Here is an 18193-nt window from a genome sequence, read left to right on the forward strand (position 1 = left end):
TCAAAATTAAGTATGTGTTCTGAGTTTGTCACACCACAGAAAAATGTGTTATTAGCCACCCAGCCAAATTTGAATGTTAAAAAAGCCGGTGAGTACATAAAATAAGCTATCAAAATTTTGATAAAACGAGCCGTTATCTCTGTTCTCAAATGTTGGGGGCGTGTCCGCTGGCTGTACAGAAGCCACGCCCACCAGCGGGAAAGCTGTCTACGGTGATATTAGGTGATACTGCTCTCGGGACAGGAGGATGAACGCTGAGGCGGGAGATAGTCGTTTTGACCCCGTTCACCAGTAACAGCGGATTATCAGTGAATCCCAGTTGTCTCTGAGGAAAGTTTATAAAACGATCCTGTGTAAAATGATCACTACAGAGGCGGGTGTTGGCGGTGATCCTCAGCTCTTCATCAAGGTTGGCTCTACACAAAATTAATGCATCTCTTCTTGATGTGATTGTTTTTAGGAATTTTAAATAAAGACACCTATCTGTTTTGTACATGATCACATCCAGGTTGTAGCCTATGCATTTCCGTGTTGAAGGCATAGCAAGCTAGCAAACTGTAGGCTGTAGTAACTAATAGTACTGACAAGAACTCGCGATTGAGCGCCGAACTGATGCGATCATGTGAATGTGCTCAATTGTTAGGGGAGAGATCAGCCTGGCCTCAGTGCTTCATCAAGTAGGGGCGTGTCCATGAGCTCAGGGGCTCCAGTGCGTCATCGAGCCCTGTCTTAGCCCAGCCCAAAAAAATCTGTAAAATAGCAATGGTGAAAAACGTCTCAGGTTACGACTGTAACCTATGTTCCCTGAGAACAGGGAACGAGACAATACGTCGAATGACGCAATGGGGAACGCCTCAGGCGTGACGGGTGTCTGAAATCAAATATCAACTCACAGTAATCAGGTTGACCAGCGACAGCCCGTGCATCATCAGCTTGAATGATGAGCGCGTCAATCTGGATGTATAAGAAGGGCGCCTTGAAACCGTGACAACATCCTATCGTCTGAAGGGACTGTTGCAGGCAGGCCCCGAGGCATGGCAACGAGACGTATTGTCTCATTCCCTGTTCTCAGGGAACATAGGTTACAGTCGTAACCTGAGACGTTCCCTTTCGAAGGGAACTCAACAATACGTCGAATGACGCAATGGGGAACGAAATACCCACTCCGCCATGCTGAGGGGAGTGCATGCCGAAAAGGCAGTGACAACTGTCAGAACCAGTAATTCCAAGGAACACTGAAACCACTCACCCTATGTTACATCGGGCTGTCAGTGACAGCACTCCCTACCGGTCATAGCCCAAGCTAATGAACCAAGAAAAACCAGAACGTAATAACGTGGGTAAATCTGGGCCAGCTCAAAGGCTTTAGGACCACAACTTCAAAATAGAAGGGGTCCCTTCTAGGGAGTGTGGCTAGGGGGCCAAAGGGACCCCCAGCCAGTCACTATTCAGGAGAACACTCCTCCTGAAATGCCCCCAGGCTGGCCTGGTGATCTGTACTAAGACACACAGTCTGGCCATAGCCTGTCCGTCCAAGACAGAGCCTCTGGAAATTGCCCGCGAAGCTGGCAGAAACCATCGAGTTTCGTATCACAGAGACGGGATCCTCCGGAGAGTGTGACTCAACCTCAAAACAACGGGAATCGTACACTCAATCCACAAGTTTCCACCCAGTGCTCGCTTTTGAGCACTGAGGAAGTAAGAGAGGGATCAAAATCAGGAGGGTCAATGAGACCTAAGACCTGATGACCCTCTGTGTAGGGAGCTCTGAAACATGAGGGCTCATGTCAGGAAGGCCGCACATTGTGCGGCCTGAAACCTAACGACCACAGCATGTGGAAGCTCATCCTTCAGGAAAGCCAGAGGCTAGAAACCTGACAGACCCACAATGTGGGGCTACCTCAAAAAAGGTCTAATCAGACCTAAAACCACAGTTGTGGGAGATAGCTTGAACAAGGGAAGTGCCTGTCGTAATGTATTGCGACAAGGACACATCTACAGTGGGACCCAAAGTGAAGAACCGCAGTCTGAACCACATAAGAAGAGACCGAAGCATACCGCGCGTGACCCTCACCATATGAAATGGATTTTAAAAACTGCACAAGACATCTCGTCGGGTGACTTACCACAATAATAGGTAAAGTATGGGTTTGTGTACTTCACTCTGAATTCAGGAAGGCCTGTTGAGGCCTGTAACCTGGCGTCCACAGTGTGTGGGAGCCCAAGGCCAGGAAGGCCTGCTAAGGCCTGTAACCTGGCGACCACAGTATGCGGGAGCTTGTAACCTGGCGACCACAGTATGTGGGAGCTCATAACCAGGAAGGCCTAGTGAGGCCTGTAACCTGGCGACCACATCCGGTGGGAGCTCGTACTCAGGAAGGTCAGTGAGACCCAGCCTGGTGTACCTGAAAAACCACACCAAGTGGGAGCTACTTCCAGAAGTTAGCTCTTAAGAACTCTTAAAGTGGGACCCGAGGAAAGACCGGGGTCTGAGCCACATAAGAAGGGACCGAAGCATACTGCGCTTGACCCTCACCATAAGAAATGGATTTTAAAAAGTGCACAAGACATCTCGTCGGGTGACTTACCACAATAATAGGTGAAGTATGGGTTTGTGTACTTCACTCTGAATTCAGGAAGGCCTGGTGAGGCCTGTAACCCAGCAACCACAATATGTGGGAGCTCATAACCAGGAAGGCCTGTTGAGGCCTGTAACCTGGCGACCACAGTGTGTGGGAGCTCATGACCAGGAAGGCCTGGTAAGGCCTGTAACCTGGTGACCACATTGGGTGGGGGCTCGTACTCAGGAAGGTCAGTGAGACCCAGCCTGGTGACCACAACCTGTGGGAGCTTACTTCACCAAGTGGAAGCTACTTCTTCCAGGAGTTAGCCAGAGAAGGGCGTCCCTGTAGCCAGTGACAGGACGCCTCTTAAAGTGGGACCCAAGGGAAGACCGGGGTCTGAGCCACATAAGAAGGGACCGAAGCATACCACGCGTGACCCTTACCATACAAAATGGATTTTAGAAAGTACACAAGACATCCCGTCATGTGATTTACCACAATAATAGGTGAAGTAGGGGTTAGTGTACTTCACTCTGAATTCGGGAAGGCCGAACTTGAGGCCTGTAACCTGGCAGCCACAACAAGTGGGAACCCATAATCAGGAAGGCCTGACAAGGCCTATCACCCGATAGTCCCAATGCATGGGGAGCTCACATTCAGGAAGGCCACTGAGGCCTGCAGCCTGACATGTGAAGACTCACCATTACAACTTAGCGACCACGAAAAGTGGGGGTTTCCCATTCAGGAAGGCCTGGTGAAGCCTGCAACCTGACATGTGACAACTCACAACCAGGAAGGCCAATGAAGCCTGAAGCCTGGTGACCACAGAGTGGAAGCAAAGTGCTCAGGGAAGGTGGTGAGGCTGTAGTCTGGCTACCGCATCATGTGGGAGCCCACATTCAGGAAGGCTGGGTGAGGCCTGTAAACTGACTACCACAGTATGTGGGAACTCATAACCAGGAAGGCCCCTTTGAGGCCTGTAACCTAGCAACCACAATGTGTGGGAGCTCATCACCAGGAAGGCCTGGTGAGGCCTATAACCTGACCACCACAGTATGTGGGAACTCATAACCAGGAAGGCCCCTTTGAGGCCTGTAACCTAGCGACCACAATGTGTGGGAGCTCATATCCAGGAAGGCCTGGTGAGGCCTGTAACCTGGCGACCACAATGTGTGGGAGCTCATAACCAGGAAGGCCTGGTGAGGCCTGTAACCTGGTGACCACAATGTGTGGGAGCTCATAACCAGGAAGGCCTGGTGAGGCCTTTAACCTGGCGACCACAGTATGTGAGAGCTCGTATCCTGGTAACCACAGTATGTGGGAGCTCATAACCAGGAAGGCCTGGTGAAGCCTGTAACCCAGCGACCACAGCATGTGGGAGCTCATAACCAGGAAGGCCTGGTGAGGCCTGTAACCTGGCGACCACAATAAGTGGGAGCTCATAACCAGGAAGGCCTGGTGAGGCCTGTAACCCGGCAACCACAGTATGTGGGAACTATAACCAGGAAGGCCCCTTTGAGGCCTGTAACGTAGCGACCACAATGTGTGGGAGCTCATAACCAGGAAGGCCTAGTGAGGCCTGTAACCTGGCAACCACAGTATGTGGGAGATCCCACAGATGTCTCTCTGTGGCCACCATAGCACCGACAGAACAGCAGATTGCTTGGTGGCCCGGAGTCCTGCAGCAGATCGGCCTGGTAGGCCTGAGGACCACAAGGGCGTGCAGAACCGCACCTGCCTGACCTGCTGCCGTGTACGCTCTGTCATTCAAGCATGAAGATGTCTTGAGCAGCTTGGATGGCAGGGTCAGAGCTCTTAGTGAAGAGGACCAACCAGAGACGAGATAGTTAGCCAACGTCTTGTCCACTGGCGGCCTCGACACTTATCCGTTCTCCACGGCTCCCTCCACAGCAGCGAAACTAGCCCGCTGATGCAGATAGAGACGTGAGGAGAACGGATTCTTCCATACCCTCTCGATCCCAGCGTGGAGATCGGAAAGGAATGGAAGGCTCATCCGGGCTGGTGGCTTATGGGTGGGGAGGAACCAGCCATCCAAAATACCATGAGCGGGTTCCTCCCAGACGCGCCTCCACTGCAACAGCAATCTGTCTGAGGCGCGCCCCATAATGTCAACCAGCTCAGCGTACACTGGGCAGAAGGGCTGAAATGGTTCGGTCTCAACCAAACGGACATCCTTTTCTATATATATATATATATTACATATTACAGCCAACTCCTGCCCTGCCCGAAGAGGACAGTTACAGATTCACCAAAGAGAGAGAGCGCTCATTTTCTCTCTTCTTAGATGTTCAACATTAATCTGTAACTCACCCTCGTCAGCTGGTAGATCATCCGCGTTAACGCCCCTCTCCCGATAATCTGCCAGCTCCATCTGAAAGCTCCACGAGCTCAACCGCCACTGAGCCTCAGCCCGAGCGGGAACCGGAACCGCGGGGTTCAGATGCCGCGCCCACTTCCCTCGAGAAGTGGGTCAGACGAGAGCAGAGAGTTCTGAAAGGAAAACTCTCAGTTCGCGCAAAAAACTCCCTCGAGAGCTTCCCGCACATGCTCTTCTTTCAGGCAGAACACACAGATCGTGTGAATCCTCCGGTGTCAAATATCTGGACACAAGTCGGCACACTCGCGCAAAGGGTTTCTCCACGTCTCTGCGCGCTTAATCGTTGATACTATCACACAGACAAACAGTCCCTGAAGACGAAAAGATGTTGTCAGGGTTTCAAGGCGCCCTTCTTATACATCCAGATTGACGCGCTCATCATTCAAGCTGATGATGCACGGGCTGTCGCCGGTCAACCTGATTACTGTGAGTTGATATTTGATTTCAGACACCCGTCACGCCTGAGGCGTTCCCCATTGCGTCATTCGACGTATTGTTGAGTTCCCTTCGAAAGGGAACTGTTTAACGGTCTAACTCCGCATTTCAGTACTTCACAGTTAACATACTTTGTAATATGTTTTATCAATACATTTGTAACATTTATAGAATTTTTTAATTTTTTTTGTAGAATTACCTTTACAGGGACTTTAATGTAAATTTAATGTATTGTACATCTGCATCTGTGTACAGAATCCTTTTAATATCACAATGTTGTTCTAAGTCAATTAAACACACAATTAATTGCATTAATTGCATTAATTGCGAGCAAAGTTAAACAAATCTAAACAAAATTAATTAACATTTAAATTCAGTTCAAATAAATTTAATTTAAATTAGACTAGACTATTAAAAGTTAGTTTAGGTGAATGAATCAAGGTTTGTGAACTCACAGAGTCTAACAACACAATGTTTTGTATATCTGCAAACAGAATCATTTCTTAATCATAAAGCAACATTGGCCCAAATTTCCCGGTCAAAAAATAATAGTAAAAAAAAATAGTAAAAAAATAGTAAAAAAAATAAATGTAAAAGAAAAAGACGTCCGTTCTTTCTTTATTTGACTGAAATTAAGGTTACTTCGACTCGATCAGCAACTTGTGACATTTATTGTGTGACCCTTTCAAAGGATTGACTGGAGATGATACATAATACATAATAACCATTTCACATTTCACATGCAACTACTCGATGTGATGTATTCAAATAAACACAATAAGCCTGAGGTTTATCAATATAGGTTTAACAATATTTTGCACAAATACAATAATCTTCATAGCCTGGGTTTCCCCATACTGCCTTTGTGCAGCGCAAATTTATTCACGCTGCTAGGCATTCTGGATACCATAGACCAAATGTTTGCCTCAGCGAGGGGACCAATCAGAGAACGGGGAGGGAGCAGCAAGACAATGACGACGTCTATGCGACACACCAAAGCAGTTTGTTTATATCTATGGTTCAAACATGGCAGCAGACGTGAAGTTACCTTTTGATGCAGCCTTGGATATTGTTCTAAGTAGTTTAGAGCACAAATAAATCTCTGACCCATCGTCTTCTTCCTCGTCTAATTTCTTTTGCTCTACATACGTCATCTGGTATATTTGAAACGATTGGCTATGAGCTACGTACAGGCACATTTGATAGACATTCGTAACACCCAATAAACGGCTTTGGGCATTCGAAAATCATGCCTCAAATACAAGAAAATTAAAATGTGTTTCCCAGACCACATCTCAATGTCAATGAGACGTGGTCTCACATAATCTCCAAACACTCAAAAAAAAAAAAAGAAAAAAATGATGGTTATGTATAATTATGTCCAAAGGAATTATTTATTACTTAATTATTAATGTTGAGATAACCTCCAATGTTTTAATCATATTGTCGTCATTTGTATTGTGTGGATATACAATCTTTGTGTACCACGGTTAATTCACGAAGGGTAACGGCTGCTTTAAAAAAATAAAAATAAAAAAAATAAAAATCCTGATAAATAAACTAATTCATTAAAAAAGCCCTTGCAGTTTGCTGTCTTTTTGGATGGGAGCCACATGTCCCCACAATGATAGCAAAACCTGAGATCACCTACATTGTGGGGAACAGCCAGCGGTCCCCATGAGGGAAATGGATGGAACAGTAAATTATACTTATTTGAAAATGTAAAAATGCATAAAGTTTTCTGTAAGGGTTGTGTTTAAGGTTAGGGTTAGGGATAGGTGATAGAATATCGTCAGGTCAGTATTAAACAATACAAGTCTATGGCAAGTCCCCACAAAGATACCAAAATAAACGTGTCAGTGTGTGAATGTATCAACCTACAGCAAACACAAGCAATCTAAAACTAACAAGAACTCAACAAGCCTCTAGGGGACATCTCCTGGGATTTGCTTTCCATAACCTCAACACACCTCAGCTCAGATATACAAACCACATAGGCTGCATTTACACTGCAGGTCTTGATGCCCAAATCCGATTTTCTGACTATATCCGATTTTTTTGACGACCTGCTTACATCATCTTTTAAAAGTGACCCATATCTGATTTTTGCATTTACACTATACACTGCTGAAACTACCAAATGCAGACGTTCTGACCCGGGGAATTAAGCAAAACAGCACGAAATTATGGATGCAGATGCAAATAAAATCATCCAGTGTTTTCGTTCCATAATATTTCAATAAGTCATCAAAACATTGGTCTCGTACGGCGGAGAAAAAAAGAGGAGAGGCTCTAGCCACGACGAGCACTTAAAACGATGCCTCATCCATGCGTTTTTTGAACTGCTTACACGTTCACTGGTCATACCCGATCTGTGCCATATGAGAGGAAAAAATCGGATTTGAGTCACTTGAACCATGCAGTGTAAATGAGGCCATATATTGATTCACTATTGCAACTGCCTCCACTGCAATATTTTACTATACTTTTGGATCATTTGTGCAAAATGTGATTGAAAATGCAATGATTTAATGTAGATTTACATTAGACTAGAGCAAATGAGCTATATCACTGTTTAGTTCCAGCTTGTAGGTTGACAGATCCTGGGACATTTTTTCTCTTGTTTCCAGAAAACAGTGAAGGATTTGAATGAATGTGTGATAGACAACGGAGTAATATCCCTGTCTAAATAGTGACTAAAGACTGATTATGACACTTCAGCGCCTCAGAGGGAGGCATCTGCTGTAATGGAGGATTTCCCGCAGCTCATAAAGAGCTTGAAATGCCCCTCATTGTCTCTGAAATCATTATAACGCTCTGTCAGAGTGCTGTGATTCAGTGAAGATTTAAAGATGTCCTTAATTTACGCCAACCGAGTGCCAAGGTCTGGGTTGAGATGTCGAAATTCTTACATTTCAAGGTACATCTCAGTAAATGGAAATCATTTCGCTTCAAGAGTGTGCTTATTTGTCACAAAAATAATGTCATGATGCAAGAAAAAAAGTTATTTGTTTTCTTTATGCAAAATATAATTTGTTATTTCTTTCTTTTGATTTTAGGGGGAAGTATAACTAGGACATATTCTTGAGAGGTTTCATGAAATATGAAATAAAAAACAAAAGCAACGTTGATGTTCATAATTACCGGATGTTTCCCATGGTATCAATTTAAAACATTTCCAGTAATCAACCTTTGTGCATTATTATTTTTTTTTATTTTTTTTTATTTTTTTAAATCTTTCTGCAAATATTCTAATCCAAATCCTCTTGTGACCTTCACAGGCTACAAGCTTCACAACGCAGTGGATGGGCGTCTAATATTAGCTCGTCTGTGGTGAGCTACTTGGCAGCTAATGTTACACGTCAGTCTGTTTTCCTAAACATGCAGATATAAAATGACTACAAAAGCTACAGAAAACTGCTGAGAGATCATTCTGAAGTCTGCCAACCTATTCTTGCATCTGTCCCCAACATGGTGTAATACTAGCTTATAGCAGGTTTAATGTGTTGTTGGTGAGTGTAGCTGCTTTCACAATTACGCTAAACTAGATTCTGCTTAGCAAGCATAAATTTGGTTCATAGATAAGTTTAGCAATATGCCTCACCTCTGTACTTCTGTACAATATTTTTTTTTACACACACTGTGTGCCAGAAACCCCATGTGCAGTAGCTACTTATTATCAGTGGTGGATGAAGTGCACAAATCAAGCAGATGAGTAAAACCACAGATACTACATTGAGTAAAAGTACAAAATAAATTGACTTTTTGAATATAATTAATGTACTGATTGATGAGTCATGTTTATTATTTGAAGAGTTCAGATGCAAAAGCCTCTAAATGCCATTTGAAAATTTCTTCTTTAATGATGATTTGTATCAAACTTGCATATTTAAGTTCAGTAATTTCACTTAAATAACAATTAATAGGTAATTATCATTGCCATTTAAGTGAAATCGCTGAACTTATATATACAAGCTTGATAAAAAATTATCATTCTAGAAGAAAATTTCAAATGGCACTTAGAGGCTTTTGCATCTGAACTCTTCATTTATTCTAGCTAGCTTTAGCCAGACTTGTCATAATACATATTAGTGCTTAGACTGTTAATGTATTATCTGCAAACTTTTTATTGAAAAAAAAAGAAATATATTATTAGGTGTTCAAGCATGAAGTGCCGAAAACCTATTGCATTTGTAAGGAATTTTATTATTATTCTTCATCGTGCAGCCCAAACCATAAGGGCTGGAGACTTGAAACTTTGTCAGATGGTAGTACAAAAATCGAGGAGAGGTTCAAAAAGTATGAATCCGATTGGCCCATAGGAGGTATATAGCAACCAAAAGTGCAAAACTGGTCATAACTACTAGACCCTAAGTCGTAGACTCAAGTGTCTTATATCATTGGATAGCATACGATTTCATTTCCGGTATGCAAATTTTTCCGCCATTTTGGATTTTGTACAAAACCTACTTTTGCGAATTAGTCCCTGGTTTTTCACCCGATCACCCAGGAAGTTGAAATTTTGATTCACGGTCGCTTGAGGGTGAAAAATTAATGTTGTAGGCGGAGCCAATTTTACTAAAAGGGCTTTAACTCCAGAAGTATATTAGATATCTTCACCAAACTCAAAAGACATGTGTAGGAGAACATTTTAAGGCGATAGAAAATTGAAAATTTTTGATTGGCCACATGGTGGCATATAACATAAAAAAACACATAAAAAGGGGTATGACCACCTTACCGTTAGTCCGATTGACTTGAAAATTGGTATGCAGTGTCTTGTTCCATGGCCCCATGTATGTGTTTGAGGACATGAGCACCTATGAGACAAGGTAAACGAAGGCTGAATGGAACGAAACTCGATGGGCATGTTCGACTCATGGCCAAAGAGGTCTGTAAGAATTTTGATAGAAATCGGCCACTAGTTGGTGCTACCGAGTTGTATGCCCTCTGTAAACACGTGGTGTTGGGCAAATCCCCACAAAATGCATATAATTTGATAGATCTCCTCATGCAGAACAACTTTGCCTCTACAACCATTTCTTTCCATCAAATCGTTCATTAAATATTCACAAATATGTTAAAAACCTACTTTTGCGAACTAGTCCATGGTTTTTTGCCCGATCAGAACCAGACCAGCCTAGGACAATTCTATGGACTCTCTAGGTCAATAATTATTGAAAAAAAGTTGAACTTTGCCATTTGCTTCGCTATAACAGGGTCAATTACAAAAGGGGCGAGACAAAATGCACCCAAAAGCCTATAAATCCTAAAGGAAAACTCAGAACTTCACAAATATTGATGAGCATATGCGTCATAACATGCTGAAGAAGCATGCACAGTTTCATGGAGATCGAACCATAGGTGGCGCTATAACTGTTAAAAAGCTTTAAAGGGCACCTATTATGGAAAATTCACTTTTACATGGTGTTTGAACATAAATGTGTGTTGGCAGTGAGTGAGCAAAACCACCCTAGAATGATAAAAATCCACCCAGTGGTTTTTTTACAATCTCAATAAATCATGTGCACTGTCTCAGAACGAGCTGTTCTGAGATTCAGCTCTGTGGCTTAAAAGTTAATCCTCAAGTGTGGATCGTCATCTACTGTTTGCGATCCACCGTCACATCCAGTAACAGTAAGTGTATTTTATGATTTTTGAGCAAATAGTCTTTTCAGTCGATGTCAGCCAATTCAATAACAAATGCGTCTAAAGTTGTTGTCGTCGTAGGATGTCTGTGTATATAATTTAAACCTTGTTTGTATAGTGTGTAACCACACGTTTATAAATATATATATTTTTAAAGATATTTTATTAAAAAACGCATATATGTTCTTGTTCTGTAAGTTAGCCATCTTCTCACATTTGCCACAGAAGCACCTGTATGACAAGTAAACATGACGCCACAGGTCCCTCACATAAATGTAATTTCGCTTGTAAGTTACGTAGCAAACTTTATCACAGAATGTGTATGTAACGTTAGTTTAAAAAAAATGCGCCAGCGTTAGTGTTTGTGTGTCTGTGTGTGTGTGTTGCTCCACCATACTTGCAAAGAGGACGCGATTACAACGCTAAAGTACATAAATGTATCAAATAACCATACCGAGACGTACTGGTCCATTCTCATTTGTGTTTATTCTGCCGGAGTCTCTTCGTACTATTTATATATTCCGATTCAAACGTATGCTGAATTACAGACAAAACAGCGCGTCTCTCACTTTCCCCTTCTGCTTAGACCAACTGCCATAGGTATCAAGTTACGTCCTCATCCAAAGGCAGGGCGGGGATATGCAGCTCATTTGCATTAAAGTGGTATGCCTCAAAACAGCTCATTTTCAAACAGGCCCCAAAATGACATTTTCAAATGGTTATAATAAATTAACTGTGGGGTATTTTGAGCTGAAACTTCACAAATACATTCTGGGGACAACCGAGACCAATATTACATCTTGTAAAAAGGGGCATAATAGGTGCCCTTTAAAACCATATATTTCCTATGGTAAGTTGCAATTATTGGCTGTAAATGTTGTTTTCCTTCTATGATCATATAATTTTCATATCATAATGTTAAAACCAGTGCAGTACAATTCTCTGAACTTTTTAGATCAGTAATTATCAGAAAAGGTTGAACTTCTGCATTTGGATGGCTATAATAGGGTCACTTCAATATTTGACCTAATGTCCCCGAAAGTCTATATCTCTTCAATGCATGCTCAGATCTTCTTAAAAACAAGTCAGAACATGTGACACATGACTCTAAACAATCACAATTTTTTCCAAACAGATTGGACAAAATATGCCTATATAACAGTTAAAAAGGTGAAAATGATATGAACATAATGGCCTAAGCCCTATAAAGCCAATAAGTGGTGTTTTACTGTCCCCTGCTATTTAAAATAGTCATTTTTGTCACACTACTCAACTATAATTCATATTTAGACTTTATAAATTCACTATTTTAACGTTTACAATCAAATTTAGTCAGAAATCATTTATTGAAGTGACAATTGAGTCATATTGGATCCTGAAGTTCAAAATGTCTGTATTTACAATATAATGAGTGTGTGTAGATTAAATGATATGAAACACATGGCATATTATTGTATATGTAGGCTGTAATGTCACTGCTGTCCACTATTAATTTACGGGGCATTAGACATTTTGAATCGTTTTGATCAGCTTTCAGCATTGGCTAACAAACAAATGCTTAAAGCAATGTTTTTAAAATTAGTTTTATATTATTACATTACAAAGAAATATGTGAAATGCTTATATACCATTAAAAGAGATTTTCACAATAACATATGCCAAAAATGTGTATGTGTGTGTGTCTATTTACATGAAAAAAACTGGTTTGCTTTAGTGCAGAATACTAGTGAAACAAAGTAGTTCAAAATGAAACTGAGTCTTCTACTGCCCTCTGCTGGCCACTCTACTGATTAATAGTTTTTTCACATGTGCTTTTGTATTCATATATATATATATATATATATATATAGACACTAAAAATCCCTTATATAACATTTACTATTATAACACAGTCATATTTTGTCAGAGCTATCAACGTGGTAAATCATGGTAAATAACGCTAGAAGCACTGTAAATCACAGTAAATAAGGTAAATCATCCTAGAACATGGTAAATCATACCAGAGCGTGGTAAATCATGCTAATATCATTGTAAATCATGGTAAACGGTTTTCCATTTATTATGTCAGTGGTTACATGCTTGTTAAATGTCTTTAATGCTTATATGCTAAAAGGGCTTAACTGCTTGAACACCGCTAAATGCTGCTTGCAGCTTTAATTCATATAATTTATTTTATTAAAATGTATTTGTCACGGGGTGAGGTGCAGGGGTGCAGGAGTGCAGGCAGAAGTAGCGGGAGGAATCCAGATTAACACAAAGATACGAATTTATTTTAAACATACAGGCAGGAAGACAGAGTTTCACCAAGTAACATCAAACATCGACCGACAAAGACAAACTGAATAAGATGGAACTAAATACACAGAGGAATCAAACTAAACGCGGTGTGCAAACAGGTGAAAATGATGATGACAGGACGAGGAACAGGTGGCTGATTGGGGAGTGAGTCCGGGAGTAGAAACAAAAGGATCCGGGGAAGTGTAGTGCAGATGACGAGACAGACTGGTGCAGACGGAGGACGGTCTGGACGGTCTCTCGCTGGACGGTCTGGACGGTCTCTGGCGGAACGGTCTGGACGGTCTCTCGCTGGACGGTCTGGACGGTCTCTGGCTGGACGGTCTGGACGGTCTCTGGCTGGACGGTCTCTGGCGCTGGCTGGATGGGGCTGGACGAAACCAGCGGTGATGGGAGTTCAGGCTCGGGTGGGCTGGACGAAACAAGCGGTGAGGGGAGGTCGGCTTGGCAGGACTGGATGGGGCCAGCGATGAGGGGAGATCTGACTCGGGAGGGCTGGACGGAACCAGCGGGGGTGAGCGTTCAGGCTCGGAAGGGCTGGACAGAACCAGCGGGGCGGAGAGTTCATACTCGGGCGGGCTGGACGGAACCAGCGGGGCGAATAGTTCATACTCGGGAGAGCTGGACGGAACCAGCGGGGCGGAGAGTTCGTGCTCGGGAGAGCTGGACGGAACCAGCGGGGCGGATAGTTCATACTTGGGAGAGCTGGACGGAACCAGCGGGGCCGAGAGTTCGTGCTAGAGAGAGCTGGACGGAACCAGCGGAGGGGAGAGTTCATACTCGGGAGTGCTGGACGGAACCAGCGGGGCGGAGAGCTCGTGCTCGGGAGAGCTGGACGGAACCAGCGGGGCGGAGAGTTCGTGCTCGGGAAGGCTGGACGGAACCAGCGGAGAGAGAGTTCGTGCTCGGGACAGCTGGACAGAACCAGCGGAGGAAGCTCGGGCTCGGCAGGGCTGACGGTGCGCGCAGGCTCGGCAGGGCTGACGGTGAGCGCCGGCTTTCGGGGGACGAGCATCAAACGGGGGCGCCGAATCGGGTGGAGAATCCCCTGGAAAATCACGGCGTCCATGTTGCTTTGTGGTCGGTCGATCTGTCACGGGGTGAGGTGCAGGGGTGCAGGAGTGCAGGCAGAAGTAGCGGGAGGAATCCAGATTAACACAAAGATACGAATTTATTTTAAACATACAGGCAGGAAGACAGGGTTTCACCAAGTAACATCAAACATCGACCGACAAAGACAGACTGAATAAGATGGAACTAAATACACAGAGGAATCAAACTAAACGAGGTGCAAACAGGTGAAAATGATGATGACAGGACGAGGAACAGGTGGCTGATTGGGGAGTGAGTCCGGGAGTAGAAACAAAAGGATCCGGGGAAGTGTAGTGCAGATGACGAGACAGACTGGTGCAGACGGAGGACTGTGACAGTATTATACACCTACTAAAATGTACAAAAATATTAAAATATGTACTAAAATATGTACAGAAATTTGCTTTTGCGCCGCCGTTTCGATTAAATGGTCCTTTAAAGTCGTCTGGTCTAAAATGGTCACTGCAAATCCTCCATTTTTTTAGAGTCTCTGCCGGTGTCTCCTTATCAAAGCCCCAGAAATAATCCAAAGTGGAATCCTTTCTGGATCTTCAAATGGAAATTTGTGAAAACTTTGCGATGAACATTTATTAGGTTTGATCTTGCAATTGCGAAATGCACACCGAATAAACATGTTGCCTTCGTTTACCTCAACAATTATTACTAGCTAGCTAGACGTCCCGACTGTCATGAGCTTCTGTTCTGTGTTTACTTTTTGACGCAGTAACATTACTACTAAACGGAGTGAAGTATAATTCCGCCGCTGCTGAGAAACCATTCCTGTAAATGTAATGCAATGTAATGTTTGATTTCTAACATTATTCTCTCAACAGACACTAACATTGATAGTCTAGCGTTATAAATGATTTGCTTTTGGTGTACTGTGGAGTGGGTTCAGTTCATTTAAAATGAAAAAAGTGAAATCGCAATCCACCCTCCCTTTAATGACAATTCAAGCGAGTTACTGAAAACAATTGAAAACACGGAGTTACTGAAAACAACACCAACAAATATGTGGCAAAAACAGGATATGTGGGAAAATCTGGGGAGGAACACTATGCAAACATGCTAAATCATTTTGTGCTATTTTACCAAACATACTTTTGTTCTTGGCTCATTTCCGTGTAATATATACAGTGGTTAAAGTGGGATTTGTCAGGTGGGGGAACCCTCAAATTTTGTGTAGGTGCAACAGAGAAAAATGACTCACCGTGGGACAACATATTGAGTATTGTGGCATAGCAATACTTTTTGGGTGTCGCTGTGACACCAAGTAGCCTGTCACTTATTTACTTGATATTTTAATGGTTTAATTTGGCCCATCTACACTGATTTAATGACAATACTATGTTAAAATTGCTTAACACTGGGACAAAAATTGGGGTTCGGGGGCCTCCCCGAGAAAATTTTGATTTCTCTGACCAAATTATGTGCAATTTAAGACTTTTGAAGGCCAAAAAAAAGAGGATAATAAATAGCTTTAAAACCATGTCAGTGGGCATTAGATTACATCTACATCTTTCTTTTTCTCAGTCTCCATATCCTGCCCTATTTCTTCCCCTCCTAAACTCCTAACCCCCTGAACTTTGACTGATAGTCATTCATTTTCGTCTGTGTCAGTGAAGTAAATAGGCTTAACTGATAATTATATGTTCTATGAATCATTATCTTAAACAAGTTAATTTACTCAAGGCTACCAGGTCAGTATTGCCACCTTCTACAAGCTTTGGAATTTAAAAAAGTCATTTTAAATAATACAAATTATAGGCTACGTTTAACGCAGTTGGTGGAATTGGCAGACGTTCCCACATCATGCGCTGTGCAAACGCGTCAAAGCATTCTCAGGTATAAATATGCAGCATTAAATGCACGCAGGTGATTTTTGAATATTAATGAAGGAATATTAATGTCAATATACAATGGTTTGTTAAAACTAATCCTGCTATTGATCTCTTTGTAAGACCCTAGAACAGTAGGGCTATAGGGGAAAACAAATGTCAGGCGAAATATTTCGGACCTAAAACTAACTTTACCGCGCTCAACCGCGAGTGCATTTCAAGCGTTTGTAAAGCCTTGTGTATAACTCGATGCGTCCGCACGAGCACGAGGCTCCGCGCGCACCTCTCCAAACGGACGAGGCGTTTATACTTTATATAGTATATAATTAATATAAACAATAGTGACCGGTGGGAAACTACATAGTCAGAATTCATTCAAATTCTTCAATTAGACCTATTTTGACACAATTCATTACAAGACATCCAATATCTCGTTTTGTCATTTCGTGAAGAAGGCTTAGTGAGGTGAAAAGGTTGTCATGAACAAAGTTGCACCCTGGAGGAACTTCTGCTTGTTCGGCTAGACCCTTATGGGCTAGACCATGTCTACACTTGGGCCCTGTCCTTGGGCCAGTTTCAGGTAGATGTGTGTGCACTCTTTCAGTGCACTGAAGATGGGCCGTACGTACGTTGTAGAAAGGGTTGTTTGTGGTCATGTGTGGGGCACACCATTTGGTTCTCATGAACATCTGCACAATCCTCCAGATAGTTCACCTCTGCATCGCCATTCAATAGTCTACCTGGCAAATGGGCCGTTTCACCCTGGGACTCCCTATCTGAGCCATCACTATCACAGTCACTTTCAATTTGGGGTGGGGGTAGGGGTGGGGGGAAGGGGGTCATGCACGTCAAGAAGGTCCAACACATTGAACGTTTCTGGGATACTGATAAGTGCACTAAACAAAATTATAAATGCAAAACTTTTGTTTTTGCCCCCATTTTTCATGAGCTGAACTCAAAAATCTAGACCATTTCTATGTACACAAAAGGCCTATTTCTATCAAATATTGTTCACAAATCTGTCTAAATCTGTGTTAGTGAGCACTTCTCCTTCGCCGAGATCATCCATCCTCCTCACAGATGTGGCGTATTCAGTGTAGGATTGCCAATACCCGCCAATATCTGCCTATACCTGTGTTTTCAGTTGAAGCACTGCTATACTGTTATACTACCGGTCACAATTGTGACCGTAAACAAATTTACAAATCTTACGAGCAAAATATAAATGCAGGAGTATAATTCTCAAAATATATCAGTAGTAGACCCTTTAAAGAATATATGTACAACATTTGATAGTTCTATCTGTAAATTACTACTTATTTTAGTAGTCTGAGGAAGAAATCTTCTTCTAGATGTGCAAGCAGGAAGTGAACTGATCTGGTCATGTGACCTTTTTACAACTGTCACATGACATTAATTGATTTTAATCAAGACAGTCTATTTTGTCATTTAAAAGTTGAATTTCTTGCCCAAAGTCAATAACAACATTTTTAGAGCTTCCAGAAATAAGAAAAAAGCTGCGGTCACAATTGTGACCGGTGGGATTAAACGGGATATATATATATATATATATATATATATATATATATATATATATATATATATATATTACATGGAATGCAGTAATTTGAAAGGAAAACATTATGATTTGGAATGCCACCGTTTATTATGATCCTAACAGGAATGCCTCAGGGCAGGGCTAGGCCAATTTCTCTTCTCATTATACACAACAGAGCCACTTATAAAAGCACATGGATTCTGTCTACAATCTCAGCTTGTATCTTGTACCTTTGAGACATTTTTAGCTTACCTTTGTCCTTTCAGAACTGCTAATAGTGTTGGCTCATTTATGATAAACTGCTTATGCTTTTCCCCATTTGTGAAATTAATGAATCTGCTAAATTAATTAATGACAGAATATT

General features: G+C 42.4%; 1 protein-coding gene across 39 annotated transcripts in view; it reads right to left on the reverse strand.

Annotated features, from left to right (window-relative positions):
• Positions 1-18193, reverse strand: part of ptprda (protein tyrosine phosphatase receptor type Da) — a 945911-nt gene that overhangs the window by 104312 nt on the left and 823406 nt on the right. The gene's annotated exons all lie outside the window — the stretch shown is intronic.

The sequence above is a fragment of the Pimephales promelas genome, chromosome 1, assembly GCF_988280905.1.
Source record: "Pimephales promelas chromosome 1, fPimPro1.hap1.1, whole genome shotgun sequence".
In the NCBI taxonomy this organism is placed as follows: domain Eukaryota; kingdom Metazoa; phylum Chordata; class Actinopteri; order Cypriniformes; family Leuciscidae; genus Pimephales; species Pimephales promelas.